Source organism: Anolis carolinensis, chromosome 3 (genome assembly GCF_035594765.1).
Source record: "Anolis carolinensis isolate JA03-04 chromosome 3, rAnoCar3.1.pri, whole genome shotgun sequence".
NCBI lineage: Eukaryota > Metazoa > Chordata > Lepidosauria > Squamata > Dactyloidae > Anolis > Anolis carolinensis.
The window spans coordinates 111,332,238-111,352,504 of NC_085843.1; positions in this window are offsets into that span (position 1 = coordinate 111,332,238).

The following is a 20,267-nucleotide window of genomic DNA, read 5'->3' on the forward strand; positions in this document are numbered from 1 at the left end:
TTCCCAAGCTAAAATTTCCTCAAGTATTTTCTAGGTGAGATCATATTAGTTTGTTGCAGCAGAAGGGACAAGAGTTTTGTGTCACCTGAAAGACTAACAAGATTTATATGACATAGGCATTCATGGACAGCAATCTGGGTTTGAATTCTGACATTTATAAACATTTGGAGTGCTACTGAATTCCTGTTGCCACCTTTTCCCGACTAATAGGCTCCCTGCGCTTTGAATGCTCCATGCCAGACAGTTGAATTTGTCCATTGCAGATGACTGAAAATTTTAATATGGTCTGAGTCTTTTTATATAAATTTACCCAAATGTACTCATGTGACAGAAGTAACCTGAGACACTGTCTCCTTAATTAATATAAAAGAAACCATGAGTTCTTGTAGAATTGGCTAAGTGTTCTTTCCACTTCCCAAAACTGAGAGAACTTGGGAAAATAAATGTGTTGACTATAATTTCCAGAAACACTAGACAGAGTGCTAGGCTGGCTAGAGAAGTGGTTCCCAACCTGTGGGTCCCCAGATGTTTTGGCCTTCAACTCCCAGAAATCCTAACAGCTGATAAACTGGCTGGGATTTCTGGGAGCTGTAGGCCAAAATACCTGGGGACCCACAGGTTGAGAACCATTAGGCTAGAGGATTCTAGAAGTTCAAAAACATAACTTTTTAGCTCTGTGAACCAGAGGGGGGGAAATATGTATCCCACTTTTGCAATTCATTTCCTAGGTCAGGACTCTGCCTTTTAAACAAATCAAGGATGTTGGAGGGTGTCTACTAATTTTCCATAGGCCTGTAATGTCTGTTATTCAGACTACATGGTACTACAGGAAACAGATGTGCCAGTCATGCATACTTTTCATAATATTCTGTAAATTCTGCAGCAGCTGAATACAAAATGGTGACTGCCCTACAATTCAATCCAATGTTAGGATTCTTCAGGATTTCCCCTCTCTATGGATACACACACTCCTGTTCTTCTTACAATTATTACAGGACTAGGAGGAAGCTTGCATCCCATTTTGAGCATTAATGTGTTAAGGCAGCTTGGATAAAGGCTATGTCATGCACATTTCAATGAAAATGCTAGTTGTCAAGCTCAGCATTGTCTATCTATAACAAGATGATAGATGCCAAGTTAAATCTTCCACGGATGCTAAAAAGCAATGATGAGGAACCAGAAAATCACACAGCTTCTCAGACTGATTTATTCAAACCTGTTTTTTAAATGTGTATATTATTTTCCCCTGCGTGCTCAAATTGAGCACCTGAACATTAAATAACTGGCATTCTTCAATTACAAGTACATAGATATGAAATGATTTAAAATGTCCTAAAACAACAATCTGTCTTTCCAGCTGAGTGGAGGGTGAGGGGAAAGGAGAAACAAACAATGCAGATGTGAGGAGGATGCTAGTGCTGCTGGCACAAAAATGCTCTCCCACCCCAGAACTCAAATGCCCTGCTTTAGAGAGGGCAGTCCTCTGTTTGAAGGGCTTGTGCCATGTCCCTTTCAACATCCCATTTAGAACAATGCTTTCTTTGAGAGTTCACTTCCAGATACATCAAGGAGCCTCCAGGAACATACACATCTAATTTCTTCACCATTGATGTCACTGCACATACCAAACACTCTTCTGAGACAAGGCACAATTGGCAAAATGGAGGGAAGCAGAAGAAATGAACACAGGATTTTCAACCTATGGATGGCAATTGTGCATGATCTGAAGAAGACTCATGAGTTGGTTTCATTGTAGAAGCTATGCTGGGGGTGGGGAGAGAAACATGCTAGAGTGGAGGTATGTCGGGGGTTTAATTAGCTCTGAACCACCCTGATTTATTGGTGAGCCAGGCCTCTCACCAATCCATCCTCCATCAGACTGCTTAAGCATCCAACTAAGCAGCACTGACAAATGATACCACAGTCATAATTCAGCTGATCACAGCGGTTCCAAGGCTTTATTATATATACAAACTATATACAGCTACAAAGTCAATTGCTCATAGGACCCATGCTTCCCTAAGCAAAGCAAAGCATGTCCTCTCACTTTGCCGATCATCAGTGAAGTACTTCTGTTGGCAACTCCCACATTCCATAGCAGAATGACGAACATCCTGTCCGCCCTCTGAGACTGGAAGGCTTGTCCTAATGGCTAGGCAGGCTATCATTCAAGCTGGCCTGCCACTAACCCATGTGCTGCTGGAAAGCATGCCGGAATACACAGCTGCAAAACTCCAACAGCAAAACACTTGATTCAACATTTCACCCTTAAACAAAAATACACCAACAAGGTAGCCTCTGTGTCTGGCATTACACATTGCTCCCAATCACTGTTTGGTCCATAATCATGGTATGTCATCTCTCCCTCCCCCCCTCCCCCCCACACATTTCATCTTAAGTACTGATCTTTCAATGCACAAGCTAATCAATGTGGACTATAACTGGGAACATCTTAACATTTTTAAAAGATACGTTTTCCTTTCTCACTTGGCCTCTTGAACTGTAAATAAACTTGAAATGAGTAAAGCAAAGAAATGTGCACAAAGAATACAAAATTCTTATCACTTTCTGTGTTTTGTTGAAATGAAGTCCTTAATGACTATTTGTTTTGACTCTCAATAATGATCACTTCAACAGCCAAGTTTTCCAGTTTTACCTGGTCCAATTCAATGTTTGAAAATAATGCCATCCATTTTTATTATGTGACCTTGTACTTATTTTATAAAATGTAGGTTTTTCAAACTATATGTATGTATATGTTCCTCTGCTTTTATTTCCTTTTAGACAAAAATTGACAAACAAAACTATTAGTAGCACAGACCTAGCCAGTATGGGGATTTATGCTCACTTCTACCCCACTGTTTTCATATGTGCTGACCTGAAATGTGTAAAAATGTAACACAAGACATATGTCTGCTAAGGACTTTTTGAAGTCCTCTATGGTAACAGATTGGTCCCAGGACTTTTAACTCACCCAGAGCTTTTACTTAAGGAGTGAGTACACTGAAACCAAAAGTATAGAATACAGTTGCACTGTGGTTTAGCCAATGTTATTGTAGAAATGGTAACAGGATATAAGCAATAAGAAGCATTCTAATTATACTGGGAAAAAGAGATAAATGAACTAATCTAGTTCCATTAATCAGGATTGGATAACGGTGGAGAGATAATCTCAAAAACATCTTCCAATACAGGTTTATCAGTTAAAGCATGTGAGGCTTGCCCCTCTCCAGGCAGTTTACCCCCTGCCTTTCCCTGCCTGTCACCTCTCATTTAACCAGTCTATAGGAGCCGCAGTGGCACAATGGCTTAAACCCTTATGCCAGCTGAACTGCTGACCTGAAGGCCTGCAGTTCAAATCTGTGAGATTTGGTTGAGGTCCCATCTGTCAGCCCTAGCTTCCTATGCAGGTACATTAGAGAAGCCTCCCAGCAGGAAGGTAACACATCCAGGCGTCCCCTGGACAACATCCTTGCAGACAGCCAATTAACACCAGAAGTGACTTGCAGTATGTTTGCTTCTAACACAATACAAAAAACCAGTCTATAAGAACCTTTTTCTCCCCAGAAAGGAATCAAGTATCTGTGAGTAACAATCTCTGTGTGATTAGAACTGACACTTAATGCATAATGTTTAATTACATCATCAACAACTATCCCTAAGTTGACCCAGAAACCTCTGGACCTGGAGTAATCCTGAATTGGCAGGAAGGATGCTGGTCAATCAACATTGTTGCTTTCAGGGAAGACTTCTGCAAACAATCCCTACTCCATACATACAGCCGTGTTTGATATTTAAAAGAAGGGGCCTCCACTGTGTTCCGAACTCCCACAATAGTGTAGAAAATTGTGCCCTTAATGTGCTCTGTGGTCTGCATAATCACCATCCCGGCCTCAAACTAGTTCCAGGATTTCCTATGTAATCATCTACAGAGTAAAATCACTTTCTTCAATGCTTGTTTGAAATTGCATTAAACGGTCAATGTAGATGGGGGCAAAGTGCTAGTTCAGTTGGATTGTTCAGTGCCCAGAAGACAAAAAGAAGGGAAAACAAGCACCTAGTATTGATTGCAAATGATAGTTTTGACCTAGTTAATCCCTTTCTTGTTATGTCTCATTTCTGCCATTTCCTCCATCTCCATTTATAATGCTTCCTCTGCTATTCATGATCTCAGATAGTGATACTTTCCTTCCCCCTTCCCTTCCTTATTCTCCCTCCTTACTTTTTAGAAGAGTTGTAGCAGCGGAAAACATTTGAAAAGTGTGGCTTTAGGGCAACATTTGCACTCATTTAGTTCATGTCTTTAGGCTTTGCATTCTCATCATTTGCACATCATGTAAAGTGACTTTTTGCAAATAAAAGCCAAGAGCCATGAACATTAGCTTTAGTCTGCTCATCAGGGAAAATGCCTACTGGAATGATTTGCAGGTATTTGAGATGGGAAAGAGTAAAATGACATATTTGCAGAACTCACTGGAGAAAGCCCTTGAATACTTATATGTTACTGTCTAGTATCAAAAGCACAGAAGGGCAATTGAGCTGACAGCTCCTCCCACTGCCGGGGTCCCATAAACAGCATTATTGGTTAATTCTGGTTTCAGCATTTACATTGATTGCCACAAGAATTACAGCTTGTAGTACAGTTTTCAACTGGTTAGGAACTCATGGAAATGAATTAGAGGCTTGGATTCAGATAAAAGTCAAGGAATTGGTCAAACACAAGAATGAATGGCATATGCTATTTGGATATTGCTGTATTGTCCATAGTTGTCACCGCCGCTGCTAAAGTTTTACCCTATCCCTATTTCAAAAGTAGGACTCAAGGAAGCTTACAAATTAAAATAAATACAATATTGTTAAAATATATAAAACATCAACATTAAGATGGAAGCAAACTGTTAATGACATTTTACAATATGATAAAAACAGTTAGAGCATTCCATATACAGAATCCTGAAATTGGAAATACTCCAGAATCTGAAATTTTCCACATACATTGCTGAGATAGTGACAACTTTGTGTTCTGACAGTTCAATGTACAAAATTTTTTTCATGTACTAAATTATTTTAAAATAGTGTATAAAATTGCCTTCAGGCTATAGGTATAAGGTGGATATGAAACAAATGAATTTTGCATCTTATCTCTGTGTCATTATGTGCATACAGGAAAATGCTTATATTTGAAAATCTGAAAAATTCTAGAACCCAAATACTTCCAATCAGAAACCTTCTTTCTGAAACAGTCAGCCAAAATATTCACAACATATGGAAGCCAATTTTTCTCCTTTATCAGGCTTAGCATCTTTTTAGCATTTCTCAATCTTCCTTGAGCACTGCAAATGTTAATTAATGTTAGCAGTTTTTCCAGTCTGCGAGTGCAATATGTTATCCCTTGAAGAAAATGAAAAGTAGAGATATGAAAGGTTAGAATGTGTTTCCCCCAGAAGAACATGGTTGAAAATTCTTCCTTCCAATGCTCTGATATGGTTAAATTTCTTTCAATTTACAGGTTCACAAAAATAATAAGAAAAATGACCCCCAATGAAGACCAATGGCCCAACATTTACATTCAAGAACCTCGGTGAATATCAATGACATTATCAAATAATACACAAAAGATTCTCCCGCGTCTCCTGCTGTCATTTAGTATACAAATTGGCCCATTATGGAGCTGCAGACTCTGAGATACTATCATGGCCCTTCATTAAGGTGCCATGACTGAAATGTGGAAGCTGTCACTTGACAGAAAATGATAGTGCATGAGCACCATAAATCACAATTTAACCCATAATAGCCTTCAGTTCAGGGTCTGCCCGTGTCATTTATTTTATTTCTGAAGACATTTAGTGCCATTTATGCTAAGAAGTTTGTACATTCAGGTGTATTAGTATGGAGCTACTAGAAAAGCTGATGAGCAAGTCGTGGGAAATCTCCAGGTCTCCCTCTCCCTACTGCCGCCATTACGCACACACAAATCTTGATGAATTACAATCTATGTAGACTCTCCTTGTAGCCTTTTATTTTTTAAAACCAGGAAACGAATTTCTATAATTTCGACATGGTCTGATTGAAGGCTGAAGCATGAGGTTTTTAGACAAATGGATCTAATTTACATATGTTTTAATTTTTATAATGTATTTTAATGATGTATTTTTATAGTTTTAATTGATTATATGTACTGTTTTTGTTTTATTATTATGTTCTTGGCATTAAATGTTGCCAACTGTGTAAGCCGCCCTGAATCCCCCCGGGTTAGAAGGGCGGGGTATAAATTCTGGAAATAAATAAATATAAAAAGAAAGCAAACCTGTCCTCTCTGTCTACAACATACAAATGAAGAAATATTTAAAATGTATTGCTGCTTCTGCATTGGAATCCAAACCATATTTAAAGCAGGCCCATTGAAATGAGGTGACAATATGTTCCTACATATATTCTCTTTTTAAAGAGAAAACAGTCAACACTGCAACCAACAAATATTTAAACAGTATTATGCCCTCCTGCCTTGGAATCAAAATGTACCCATATTTAGGGAGCATGTATGTACCTTCAAGTTGTCTGTTGACATATAACAACCCCATGAATGTCATAGTGTTTTCTTAGGCAGGAAATATTTAGAGGAAGTTTTACCATGTCCCTGCCTAGCTTCAAAGATCAGACAGGATCTAGTGCTTTTAGCATATTTAGAGTAGGCCCATTCAATTTATTTGGCTATATATTTTTTACGAGAGACAGTGAGGTATAATGGTTTGAGCTACGACTCTGGAAAGGAGAGCTTGAATCTTCACTTGGTCATTTAAACCCACTGGGTGACTTTGTGCAAGCCATACTTTCTCAGCCTCAGAGGAAGGCAAATGCTCTTGTGAACAAACCTTGCCAAGAAACCCCAACCTTAGGGTCACCAGAGATCAGAAATGACTTGAAGGTACACATCAAAGAAGTTTTCTTTCGTTCTTTTTTTTTTTTTAGTTTTAAGAGTTCTTTTTAACCTCATATAATTTTTTTGATTCTCTGATCCTTGGAGTTGTTACCAGATCAGGCCTATTAAATCTGACATTCTGTTCACACAGTGAGCAATCAGTTCACAATCAGCCCATAAGCAGAACATCAGTGAATCCTGCATCACATGCTAACCAGCACTTGCTACACAGAAACATATTGCTTCTCCAATACTGAAAATGATCTAGACCAGTGGTTTTCAACTTATGGGTCCCCATGTGTTTTGGCCTACAACTCCCAGAAATCCCATCCTGTCACGACCCCGGCTACAGAGCACCAATAACCATACGCAGAGGCCAGATTCTAACTAATATCTTTATTAAGGAAATATATAAGGTTAATAAAAACAAATGTAAAAGTTAGTTCAGAAGCGGACCTTTCAGGAAAGGTCAAAATTAGTCCAAAAAAGCAATGTCCAATAAGAAATATTATGGTCCAAAGTTGTAATCCAATAACCGAAACACTCACTTTGCCAGGCAAAGTGAGGGGAGATGACAAGGTCCTTTAGTCCATAAACTTGAGCAAGGCTAGGAAATAACTTGATACTTGAAACAAGGCTTAAAACGTGGAACAAGGTAACTAGGAACAAGAACAAGGTCCGTGGAATAACTTGGTAAAATCCGTGGAACAAGGCAAGGATTGGTCCTGGGAAACAAGGCAAAGTCCGTAGATAAACAAAGGCTGGGAAGCAAGGCGAAGGCTGGATAGCAAGGCAAGGCTTGAGCAGGAGCGAGGCTTGAATCGGAGCGCGCTGTCCAGACACAACTCGCTCCGTAGGCTGACGAATTGACTCCGCGAAGTTACTACGCGGGTAAAACACCTATATAGAGTCTAACTTTCCCACTGAAGCAGTTCTCTGGGAATCAGAAACGAAAGCTAAACTCTGAGACCAGATGTTAAACTCCTTAAAGATTCTCACGAGAAGCAGTCTTAATTGGCTACATTCTTAGCTGCAATCCTCGCACTCCTGCGCGAAGCTGATTCCAGACTTCTCTGTTGTTTACAAAACTCCCGGCGCAAGAACACGGGAGAAGTAGGCTCTGGGCTTGTTTGACATACTTCTGGGAGACAACTTTCTTGCAGGTGCAAGGTTCCCAGATCTGCCTGGGAAAGATCTGGCTGAGAGGAATCCAGTTCAGACTGGGAAGGTAAAAAACCCAAGTTTTCATCTTCATCAGGAATTACAATGTCCTGAGCAGGACTACAAGGCCCATGGGTCATCACACTATCCCCCTCCTCAAGGCCCCTCCCAAACTGGGGCCCTCTCCCCGAGGCGCGAGGTCGCGGCTTGGCGGGATAGGTCTGATGAAAGCGACGGGTTAGCTCAGGAGCATGGACTGTGGAGGCGTCTTCCCAAGAGCGTTCCTCAGGGCCAAAACCCACCCAGTCAATGAGATATTGTAGGCGGCGGCGGTGAAAGCGAGAATCCAAAATGTCCTCAACCTCGAACTCCTCCTCCCCATTCATCAAAACAGGAGGGGGGGCCGGTTGGTCTGTATCAGGACGCACACCATCCGCCGGAAGGAGCAGGGAACGGTGAAACACTGGGTGAATGCGCATTGAACGCGGAAGTTGGAGTTTGAAAGTCACGGGGTTTAATTGTGCCACCACTGGATAGGGGCCAATGAAACGGGCATCTAACTTCCGGCAAGGGCGGTGGGAGGGCAGAAAGCGAGTGGACAGAAAAACCCGATCTCCTACCTTGATTTCGGGGCCCGGCTGGCGGTGTTTGTCAGCGTGGTGTTTATAGTCCTCCTTGGCTTGGTCCAGTTGCTGGAGCAAAAGTTGTTGCACCGCTGTGAGTTCCTGCAGCCAATCCTCTGCTGCGGGAACTTCTGAAGTTTCAATGACAGGGGGAAAGAAACGTGGATGGAAGCCGTAGTTTGCAAAGAACGGCGTTTCTTTTGTAGAAGCTTGAACTCCATTGTTGTAGGCAAACTCAGACAGTGGTAACAGAGAAGCCCAATTGTCCTGTTGGTAGTTTACATAACAGCGAAGATACTGCTCCAAAGTGGCATTGGTGCGCTCCGTTTGCCCATCTGTTTGGGGATGATGAGCTGAAGATAAGCGAGAGTCTATGCCCAATAGTTTTTGTAGCGCCTTCCAAAAACGAGAGGTGAATTGAGATCCACGGTCTGTGACTAAACTCTTGGGCAATCCATGTAGTCTGAAAACATGTTGAAGGAATAGATCCGCAGTCTCTTTGGCCGTGGGGAGGCCTTCGCAGGGAATGAAATGGGCTAACTTGGTGAAAAGGTCCACCACCACTAAGATCGTGGTGAATCCACAGGAAGGTGGTAGGTCAGTGATGAAATCCGCAGAAATTATTTCCCATGGGCGAGATGGGGTAGGAAGGGGGTGTAAAAGCCCTGAGGGCTTCTCCCTTCTTATCTTGGAGCGCTGGCATACTGGGCAGGTGTTGACATATTTTTCCACATCCTTGCGGATCTTGGGCCACCAAAAATCCCTTAGGATCAGATGCATGGTTTTAAATAGTCCGAAGTGTCCTGCTGGTTGCAATCATGACACAGACGAAGCGCTTTTTCCCTGCCCGGTCCGGGTGGGATATAAACATGATTTCTATAGCAAAGCAGCCCATCCTTAAGCGAAAAGGGAAAATGCAGACCTTGGCGAAGTTGGTCCTGCGCCCAGGCATCTGCTTGCTGACTAGCCCTGATTTCTTGAGCACAGAGGGGTCCTGGAGTAGAGGAAGTTGAACCAATGGGAATGGATTTGGTGTTCCCCACTGTGAGCGTGGCAAAGTTCCCGGGTTGTAATAGTTGGGATTCAAAGGTCTCCTTGCGTCCTGCAGCGTATTCCGGTTTACGTGACAGGGCGTCTGCTTGCTTGGTCTGGGCTGGGGTCACATAATGAATCTGGAAGTCGAAACGTTCGAAGAATAAAGCCCAACGTTGCTGCCTCTGATTTAGTTTGCGGGCAGTTCTTAGATGTTCTAGATTACGATGATCAGTGTGGACTTCAATGGGAAATTTGGCCCCTTCTAGCCAATGTCTCCAAGTTTCAAAGGCTGCCTTTATGGCCAGTAGTTCTTTTTCCCAAATGGTGTAATTTCTCTCTGGTGTGGTTAGTTGACGAGAGTAAAAGGCACAGGGATGGAGGTGATCTCCCACCGGTTGTAAGAGTACAGCCCCAATTGCCACATCAGAGGCGTCCGCTTGCACAACAAAAGGGGTTCCAGGATTTGGGTGCTGTAGAATTGGCTGGGAGGTGAATAGTTTCTTTAGTTGCTGGAACCCTTTCTCTGCTTGATCAGTCCAGCGGAAAGGCTGCTTTCCACGGATGCAGCTAGTGATGGGGTCGGACCAGCGGGCAAAATCTGGAATGAACTTGCGGTAATAGTTCGCGAACCCCAAGAAACGCTGCACCTCTTTCTTGTTAGTTGGCGCCCGCCATTCCAATACTGCTGAAACCTTGGCTGGATCCATGGAAAGCCCTAGAGGCGAGGTGCGGTAACCAAGGAAATCTACCTCTTGTAGATCAAAGGCGCATTTTTCCAGCTTGGCATAAAGTCCATGATCCCGCAATCGTTGTAACACCATTTTGACGTGGTTCTCATGTTCTGATTGTGATCTAGAAAACACCAAAAAATCGTCCAGGTAGATTATCAAGAACCTGTCTAGATAGTCCTGAAAAATGTCATTGACAAAATGCTGGAACGTTGCGGGAGCTCCGCATAAACCGAAATTCATAACTCGGGACTCGAATAATCCGAATTTGGTCTGGAAGGCGGTCTTCCACTCGTCCCCTTCCCTGATGCGAACTAAGTTGTAAGCCCCCCGAAGATCCAGCTTGGTGTAAACCTTGGCTCCTCGAAGCCGATCCAGTAGATCCGAGATTAAGGGCAGGGGATAGCTGTTCCGCTTGGTGATATTGTTCAATGCTCTGTAGTCCACCACCAAGCGTAGTTCCCCTGACTTCTTCTTCACAAACATCACTGGGGAGGCGGCTGGGGATTGAGAGGGTCTGATGAATCCCTTGCGAAGGTTTGTCTCTATGAATTCCCTGAGAGCTTCTTGCTCTGGTTCAGTCAGGGAGTAGAGATGCCCTCGCGGGATCGGGGCCCCCTCCACCAAGTCAATGGCACAGTCATAAGGTCTATGTGGGGGTAATTTTTCGGCTTCTTTCTCATTGAATACATCCCAATACTCGGAGTACTTCTTTGGCAAGGTGATGATGGGCTCGGTGTCTGTGGCATGGCAGACCTTGGCTACGAGGCAATGGTTTTGGCAGTACGGTGAAGCAAACTGCAGTTCTCTGTTGGACCAGGAGATGTTAGGGTCGTGGAGAGTCAGCCATGGAATTCCCAAAATCACAGGGAAATGGGGAACCTCGGTAACAAAGAAGGAAATCTCTTCCATATGTTCCCTTATCCACATCCTGGTGGGTTCCGACCACTGACTTACGGGGCCCGTCTTGAGGGGGCGGCCGTCTATGGCTTGCACCACACGGGCATTCTTGAAATCATGATATTGTAATCCCAGAGAGTCGGCATACTCTCTATCAATGAAATTGTTGGTAGCTCCAGAGTCTATCATGGCGTGGATCATGACGGGTCCCCTTTTTGCTGACCATAATGTGACCACGAGAAGGAACAGGACCCCGGTTGGCGGCTCTTGAATGGATTTTTTGACCGGGTTGGCGAGCCTCTCTACACCCGGTCGTTGGCTTCCCCCGCCGGCTGTGTGCCAGTCGGCTCAGACGCCTTCGTCTCCGTGGAGGACGCCGCCGCAAGACGGCCGGCAGGCTTCCCTTTGGCTGGGCACTCTCTGGCGAAGTGGCCCCCGTTCCCGCAGTACCAACAGAGGTTTAAGCGTTGACGACGGGCCTTCTCGGCGGCATCTAGTCTGGGACGCACATTGCCCAACTGCATCGGCACCTCCTCGCCTCCTCTGGGGTATGGGGTTGGCGGTGGGGGTCTCCACACTGGACGTGGCTGAACGCTGGCGGGGGCGGGGGGGTTTGCCCCGGCTCTACTGCCCTGGCCTCGAACCCACTGTTTCCTGTTGGCAATCATGACTTCAGCCCGTAAACATTGATCAATGAGTGCCTCGAGGGTCTGGGGAGGATCCACCTTGGAGATTTCTTCCAGCATTTCAATGTTGAGACCCTCCCGGAATTGTCCTCTGAGGGCTACATCGTTCCAGCCGGTGTTGTGGGCCAGCACTCGGAACTCGGCTATATACTGAGACATAGGTCTGTCTCCTTGGAAAAGGCGACGGAGTTTGTGACCGGCTGCCTCCAAATTGTCCTCGATTCCCCAAGTCTCCTTGAGGTGGTCCAAGAAGTGTTGCGCTGATCTTAGGTGTGGAGAGGCTTGGTCGAACAGTGCCGTCGCCCAATTGGCCGCTGGCCCGTCTAGAAGACTGTAAACCCACGCCACTTTGATGTCTTCTTGGGGAAACTCGGCATCACGGGCCTCTAGATAAGCTTGACATTGGCGACGGAAAACATGAACCTTAGAAGCTTCTCCAGTAAACTTGGTAGGCAACGCCATGGCCGGGAGGCGGATTCCGCGCTCCCGCAAGCCCTTTATTTCTCCATCCTGGGCGTTGAGTCTGTCGCGGATGCGATCCACTTCGTCCTTGCTGATGGTGTAGCTCAGTGGCTGCCCACCGGGCACGGTTCCGGTAGACATTCTGGCCGAGGTTAATTGGTGCTTAGGGTGGCGGAGTCAAACTGTCACGACCCCGGCTACAGAGCACCAATAACCATACGCAGAGGCCAGATTCTAACTAATATCTTTATTAAGGAAATATATAAGGTTAATAAAAACAAATGTAAAAGTTAGTTCAGAAGCGGACCTTTCAGGAAAGGTCAAAATTAGTCCAAAAAAGCAATGTCCAATAAGAAATATTATGGTCCAAAGTTGTAATCCAATAACCGAAACACTCACTTTGCCAGGCAAAGTGAGGGGAGATGACAAGGTCCTTTAGTCCATAAACTTGAGCAAGGCTAGGAAATAACTTGATACTTGAAACAAGGCTTAAAACGTGGAACAAGGTAACTAGGAACAAGAACAAGGTCCGTGGAATAACTTGGTAAAATCCGTGGAACAAGGCAAGGATTGGTCCTGGGAAACAAGGCAAAGTCCGTAGATAAACAAAGGCTGGGAAGCAAGGCGAAGGCTGGATAGCAAGGCAAGGCTTGAGCAGGAGCGAGGCTTGAATCGGAGCGCGCTGTCCAGACACAACTCGCTCCGTAGGCTGACGAATTGACTCCGCGAAGTTACTACGCGGGTAAAACACCTATATAGAGTCTAACTTTCCCACCGAAGCAGTTCTCTGGGAATCAGAAACGAAAGCTAAACTCTGAGACCAGATGTTAAACTCCTTAAAGATTCTCACGAGAAGCAGTCTTAATTGGCTACATTCTTAGCTGCAATCCTCGCACTCCTGCGCGAAGCTGATTCCAGACTTCTCTGTTGTTTACAAAACTCCCGGCGCAAGAACACGGGAGAAGTAGGCTCTGGGCTTGTTTGACATACTTCTGGGAGACAACTTTCTTGCAGGTGCAAGGTTCCCAGATCTGCCTGGGAAAGATCTGGCTGAGAGGAATCCAGTTCAGACTGGGAAGGTAAAAAACCCAAGTTTTCATCTTCATCAGGAATTACAATGTCCTGAGCAGGACTACAAGGCCCATGGGTCATCACACATCCAGTTTACCCGCTGTTAGGATTTCTGGGAGTTGAAGGCCAAAACATCTGGGGACCTACAGCTTGAGAACCACTGACATAGACCCATCCTGGCTAGCAGTCATCCACCATTAATTTATTGAATTCCCCTTTAAAACCTAGCAAGTTTTCAGGCAACATCACACCTTGTGGGAGTGAATTCCATACTTCATTTATGAGCTTAGCACTTCCATTTATCCATTCTGGGTCTCCCACAACCCAGTTTCAGTAGATGATCCTGAAAATGGGTCTTGTATTGTGAGAGATGCAACATTTCTGTCATATCAGCTTTACTTTCACATGGTATTAGCTATGATCCCAAGACTCTATGGTGAGGTATTTTTTTGCTTCACCTTATGCCTATGCTTCACTTTATGCCTATTTTTGTTATTTTTTTTTACTTACCATTTTCATTCATGTTTTCCCCAGTTTAGAGAACTTCTTTCAGAAATCTTCCCTTGTTTTTCTTCTGCTTACACTAATAGTCACTTTGAGTCCCATTTGGGGCAATAAAGCAGGGGTATAAATAATAATTATTATTATTCAGGGTCCTCGGCAGGCATGGCTGCTTCAGTGTAGACCAGGCTTTATAGGAGGAGATCTTATATACTTCAAGCTTGTTAGTTTGTCTTAAGCTATTTTGTCTGCAAGTCTACATTTTTCATTATATGTCTGCAGCTTCAACATTTGAAACAGTGCATTTGTGAGGCAGGAGTGTTAAGAAATTTTTAGACAACTTTTCTTTCTCTTAAAAGAATATGATATATTTTCCCCTTTCCATGATGTATCAATCACAATCTTGCAGCAGTGGGATGTAGCTACTCATCCACCCTCTTCTCTCCATTTTGTATTAACCAGAAAATAGAGTGGTTTGGGGTGACTCAAGTGAAAAAAGGTAGGTTATTCTGGGTGGGATTTTAATAATTTCACCATCTTTTGTGTGTACATATCATTGTGGAAGAGGCATGGCTTGTGAGAAAGCTACTTGGATCACTTGCTTCAGGACATCCAAAAATAGTTCTTCCAGATCACCTAGAAGCAGATTTCATGGTTAATTTTCTAATGTCAGGTGTATGGACAGATCTCTGCAAAGCAGCAAATCTACTTCACACCTGGCTGGAGAATTCTGCCAGAAAATCAAATTAAAAGACTTTTTTAAAAAAGTGCTTAAGGCTAGATATAGGTAGAACAATTTTACCTGGTTGATTTATCCATGTTTGAGAGGGAACAGACAGTTTGCTTCTAGAAAACAGGCTATGCTTCTCTTAGATGAAGAGAGAAAATGAAAGGAAGAGGAACAGATGGATATAAACAACAGAATGAATGTATGCTATATGATGGCTAAAATAACACTTTCCGGTTTTTTCCCAAATGCTTTCCATCATCTTCTAATAGGAAAAGCAACCTGATTGCCTTGAAACAACACATGTACCAAAACAGAGAATACAAGCAACAGCCCGTGCAAATCCCATCAACATGCATGAAGAAGCAAGTGTTGTTTGCTTTGAAGGAAATTCAGGTTCCAGATGTTCCCTGGCTTTGTGCTGCCCATCCAAGATATAAAGCAACCTTCTTTTTTCTCTGCCCACAGATAGATGCTTTATCTCTATCTCCTTTCCCTTAAAACCCATCTATTTTCATTCCAGATAACCCACTTTCCTGCCCAGTGGACAGTGGGGACAAATTGTGGAGCATTGGCCAATAGCCAATGGGTCAAGCAGCACTACCTTCTGGGTTTGTCCCTCTGGGAAGGAACAGAGCAACTGTAAAACAATATCTCTCACTCCTGTTCCTGAAAAATGAGCTTTTTTTTCATGTCAGGAGCAACTTGAGTCGCTTCTGGAGTGAGAGAATTGGCCGTCTGCAAGGACGTTGCCCAGGGGACGCCCGGATGTTTTGATGTTTTTACCATCCTTGTGGGAGGCTTCTCTCATGTCCCCGCATGGAGCTGGAGCTGATAGAGGGAGCTCATCCACACTCTCCCCAGGTGGGATTCAAGTGGCAGCTTTCAAGTCAGCAACCCAACCTTCAAGTCACTTAGTCCACTACGCCATCTGGGGGCTCCAAAAAATGAGCTATAAGGATACCATAGTCGATAACATCAACAGGTGCTGATAGGTCCAGCAAAAGCAATAGGGACACACTCCCCCTGTCCACATCTCAGCATTGGTCATTCACCAAGATGATGTAAGTGGGCCTGAAAGCAGACTGAAATGAGTTTAGATAATCCATTTTATCCAGAACCCAGTATCCAGAAATGATGGGGCTCTGTCTTGTTTTAGCAAGGCATTGACACACTCCCTCTGCTTTGGTGTTTTTAATCAAGCAGGAAAGGCAAGGGTTTAATGCACATCTAGTGCCCTCACCTCTTCCAAGAATTCAGTTCACATTCTTAAATATTATAAACTGCTGCATGTCCAGTCATAGCAGATAACTGGACAAACAGCAGACAAAGCTACATCCACCACATTGTACTAAGCACAGTATGCATTGTACTTCAGGAGCAGATTTGTAACCTATCCTCAAAGTGTCAGGTATGTCATCCACAGTGGGCAGCTGACTGGTGGTCTGGATACAAGACCCCTGACTATTGTAAACAACCAATAGATTCATTCTTAAATCTTCCAAACATTTTGATATTTCATCTGATCATGCATGTTGAACATAGTGGTAGCTAGTGGCTTCTATAAGCCTCGAGGTGGTAGATCTTTTCAAGGGTTTAGTTTGAGCTTTATGGAATTATTGAAAGTTTAGAATTTGTTTAGGGGATAAGATTCTGACCCCTGGATGCCGCCTTTAAAATTAAGATTGAAAACCAGAAAAGATTCACTGCTCCATTGAGATGGGATCCATCAGGTGCCACTGGCTCAATAGAAGAAGAAGAAGAATAGGCATCCCCTCCCTCTGTAATTAAGTCCCTAAGTGACATTTTTTAAATTCATTCCTTTCCTGCCTGCCAGATATAGTTAGAGATGACCCCCCACTGTGTTCACAAAGAAAAGCACTATCCTCACCTGAAAATTGCATTTCTCTTGAGAATTCCAGTCAGGCTTCCAACATCAAGTTGACATAGTTTTTCTTGGGTTTTGTAGTTAAGCAATCAACCCAGCAGCGATCAATAACCACGTGCATTTGCTGCCTGTCTGGCAAAACAGAATGCATCCCTGAGGGATTCTGGGGGAAGTATTTTAAAGTAAATGATGTTGCTACCAGACCATTAGGTGACAGAATGCATGCCGCTAATTGATGACGAGGGAAGTCTTAGTTACTGGAAGCATTCCTCCTCTGCTCTGTTGGGTGAAGTATGCAAAACAGACTTGGTAAAGAACGACACCAAGAGCTTAAGAAACACCTACAGCAGAGTTACTTAAGAGCCAGTTTATTACCATATGCCAGCCCTCTTTCTCCCGAAAACTATTTGCTTTGAAGCCAGGAAACAACATTATACTTTTTTGCCTTTCAGAGTGAGAAGCTCACAATTACTTTTGTGGGCATGACTGCAAACCTTTCAGCAAAATTTGGCTCGGTTGAGCAACATTTGTTTTTTTTTCCTGAGAACACACACACACACATTTAACAACTTTGCAAAACAAAAAGTTATAGTTGTTTGTTGTTTCTTTGCAGTTCCTTTCACAGTATAGATTGAGCATTCCTCCTCTGTATTAAAAATAGTGTGTCTACAATGGCATTCAGGGTAGGCGTGTTGGAAATAGAGATTAATTTGTGCTTAGGCTTGGGTCCCACCTCTAACAAAATGTACGAGGTATCCCAAAATCTAAAGAAATGTTGAAATCCAAAATATTTCGGATCCCAAAGATTTGAGATAAGACATACTCAATCTGTACTGTTAAGAGATTGCCCTGGAGCAGAGGGTTTGAAGACAAGAGCACACGCACATCGCTGTCTTAGATTACTTTATAAATCATCATTGCAAAGACAATTGCAGTGTCTGGAATACTGTTGATGATATATTCAGGTGTAATGTGCCTTTCTATGGTCATTGCAAACAGAAGTGTTCAGCACCTCCATCCACAATTCCCTCAATATTTCTGATCTATGTATAGGCCGCTAGGCAATAGCTGGCTGTATTTCAATGGGCAGACATTGGAAGAAACCCAGACCTACTGCAGATTTTCCAATAATCTGGGAATATGGCTACTTTGGGGTTTCCTAAAATATTTTTGAAACAGTTAAAGATTTTATGTTCAGCACCAAGAGCATTGGTTATGATCAATGGGTTTTTTCTCATCCTTTTTTAAAACTGGAGTGAGATGCCCATTGTCTCCTTTAATATCTCGTAATTTTGTAAATACAGGGAAAGGGGGATGATCAGCCTCTGTTAGTGTCAGAACTGGATGCCCACAATGGCCAGGAGCTCATACAGAGCTCAGTGGCTGACTAAGAGTGGCAACAGCAACACAGAAAATGGGGCTGATATAGTTTCTGCCTGGTTGGACCATATAGCAGGTTTGGGAGGGTGCATGTAGTTACCTCTGGAGCCAGACAAGAACATTTTTTAATTCCAAACTGGCCCCAAATTTACTGGCCAGTGTAGACACAGACAAGAAACATACAACAAATGCGGTTATTTTTCCTCCTTTTTCATTTTTATTTTTCTGCTTTTGTTATAGTGGAACACTATTATATGTAACTCTTTTGAATGTAAATAAAATTTAAAAGAGATAAAAGGAGACAATTAAAAGGAGGGACAGGGAGGGAGGGAGAACGAACAAGAACTTCATGGAAACCCTCTTGCAACCATATCTCCAGCATTTTATTCAGAACTTTTCATATTTTCTATAAAGTTCAGACTGAAATCTAGAGTAGACAGGCCACCCCACTGACATGAGGAATAGCATCCATGTTTAGTGGAAAATGAGAGAAAAACATGCATAAATTAATTTGGGGAGTGGCAACAAAGCCAGATATTCCGAGCACATCTATGAAAGCCAGGAACAGTTCTCTGGAAAATATGGCTTGAGCTTTGTTTTAATTTTAAATTTAAATGAAAGTACATATTAATATAAAGTCTACATCTTTTATAAAATAACTTCATAAACTTCAACTTTATAAAATTAGCACAAGATTTATTTTTAAATCTTTAATCCAATATCTATGAGAAACTTCTATTAGGCAAGTAGATTTGAGATTAGAGACAAATCCCACTCTTAGGCAGGGCCGGTCCAACAATGAGGCAAATTAAGCGGTCGCTTTGGGCGCAAAACATACGGGGGCGCAGTCGAGACTGCTTTTTCTGTTGATTTCTTGTAAAACATGATGTTTTGGTGCTTAATTTGTAAAATATTAATGTAATTTGATGTTTAATAGGCTTTTCCTTAATTCCTCCTTATTATCCAACATTTTCGCTTATCTGATGCTTTTATTTTTCAGTGATTGGTTTGGGGGGGGGGGGGAAATTCTGTTTGCCTACACTTGAAAAATACCTAGGGCCGGCTCTGCTCTTAGGGCTACTATAGGATTGACAGAAGAAAGCCTACAAAATGAATAACAATAGCAGGGATGGGTCACCTATTTTATATAAATTTGCAATTGGATGCATTTCTCACACAAACTCCATAAGGTGATTTTTCTTCTTCTTCAACACTTCTTTGTTTCTCTGTGTAAGTGTTATGGAAGTATCAGAGACAAAAATAGATTCTGAAATGTTCTCACTTCAGAAAGCAATTAAACCGTTCTGTTATTCCAACACTGTCTTCAGTTGTTTGAAAGTGTCCCAAAGAGCTTCTCCATTAAAAAGTCTTGTGAACTGTGTAACTTACTTTAAATGGCCATTAATCTACTGGCTGTATTCGAGAGTCACATCATTTATCATTTTCCATTGGTCAGTTCTGTAGGAAGAGAAATAAAATAGAGGAGGATATTCTGTGTAATAGGCAGCCTAAATATTCTAAAGGCACTAGATTCCATTTGGTCTTGGAAGCTAAGCAGGGTCCACTGTGATCAGTACTTGAACAGGAGACTGCCAATGTATACCAAGTGCTGTATTTCAGAGAAAGGATCTGGCAAAACCACCTCTGTGTATTCCTTGCCTAAGCAAAACATACAGAATCCATGGGGTAGCCATAACTCAACAAGCAACTTGAAGGCAAATGCACACACACCCTGTGTAACATTAAAAAGTGGGAGAGCAGCAAACTTCATATACATCTCTTCACTGCATCCACTCTGGCATTTGAATGAAAAAGGCATCAATGGTATGTAGAAATATATTTCAGTTAATAAATGAATATGGGATAGATTTTCCTATAACTGCTGTTTAGGATTGTTGACTAATGGCAACTAAAATAAAACTCATGGGAAAGAACAGTCAACAAAAATGGATCATAATGATTCATCAACTGATGGAAGTAAGGTGGGCTCCAGCCTTACTTTCCAAGAACATTTCAAGTGGTTTGCAATAAATAAAAAACAATTATCAATGTATCAATAGAATATAAAAGAAAAACAAGAAAAACCAAAATAGTCAATGAGGGAAATAAGATGTCTGTTCTACCACACATGCATTATTCTGCACATACATGTACATATCTGCTTCCTATTGTCTTTCATTGAAAGC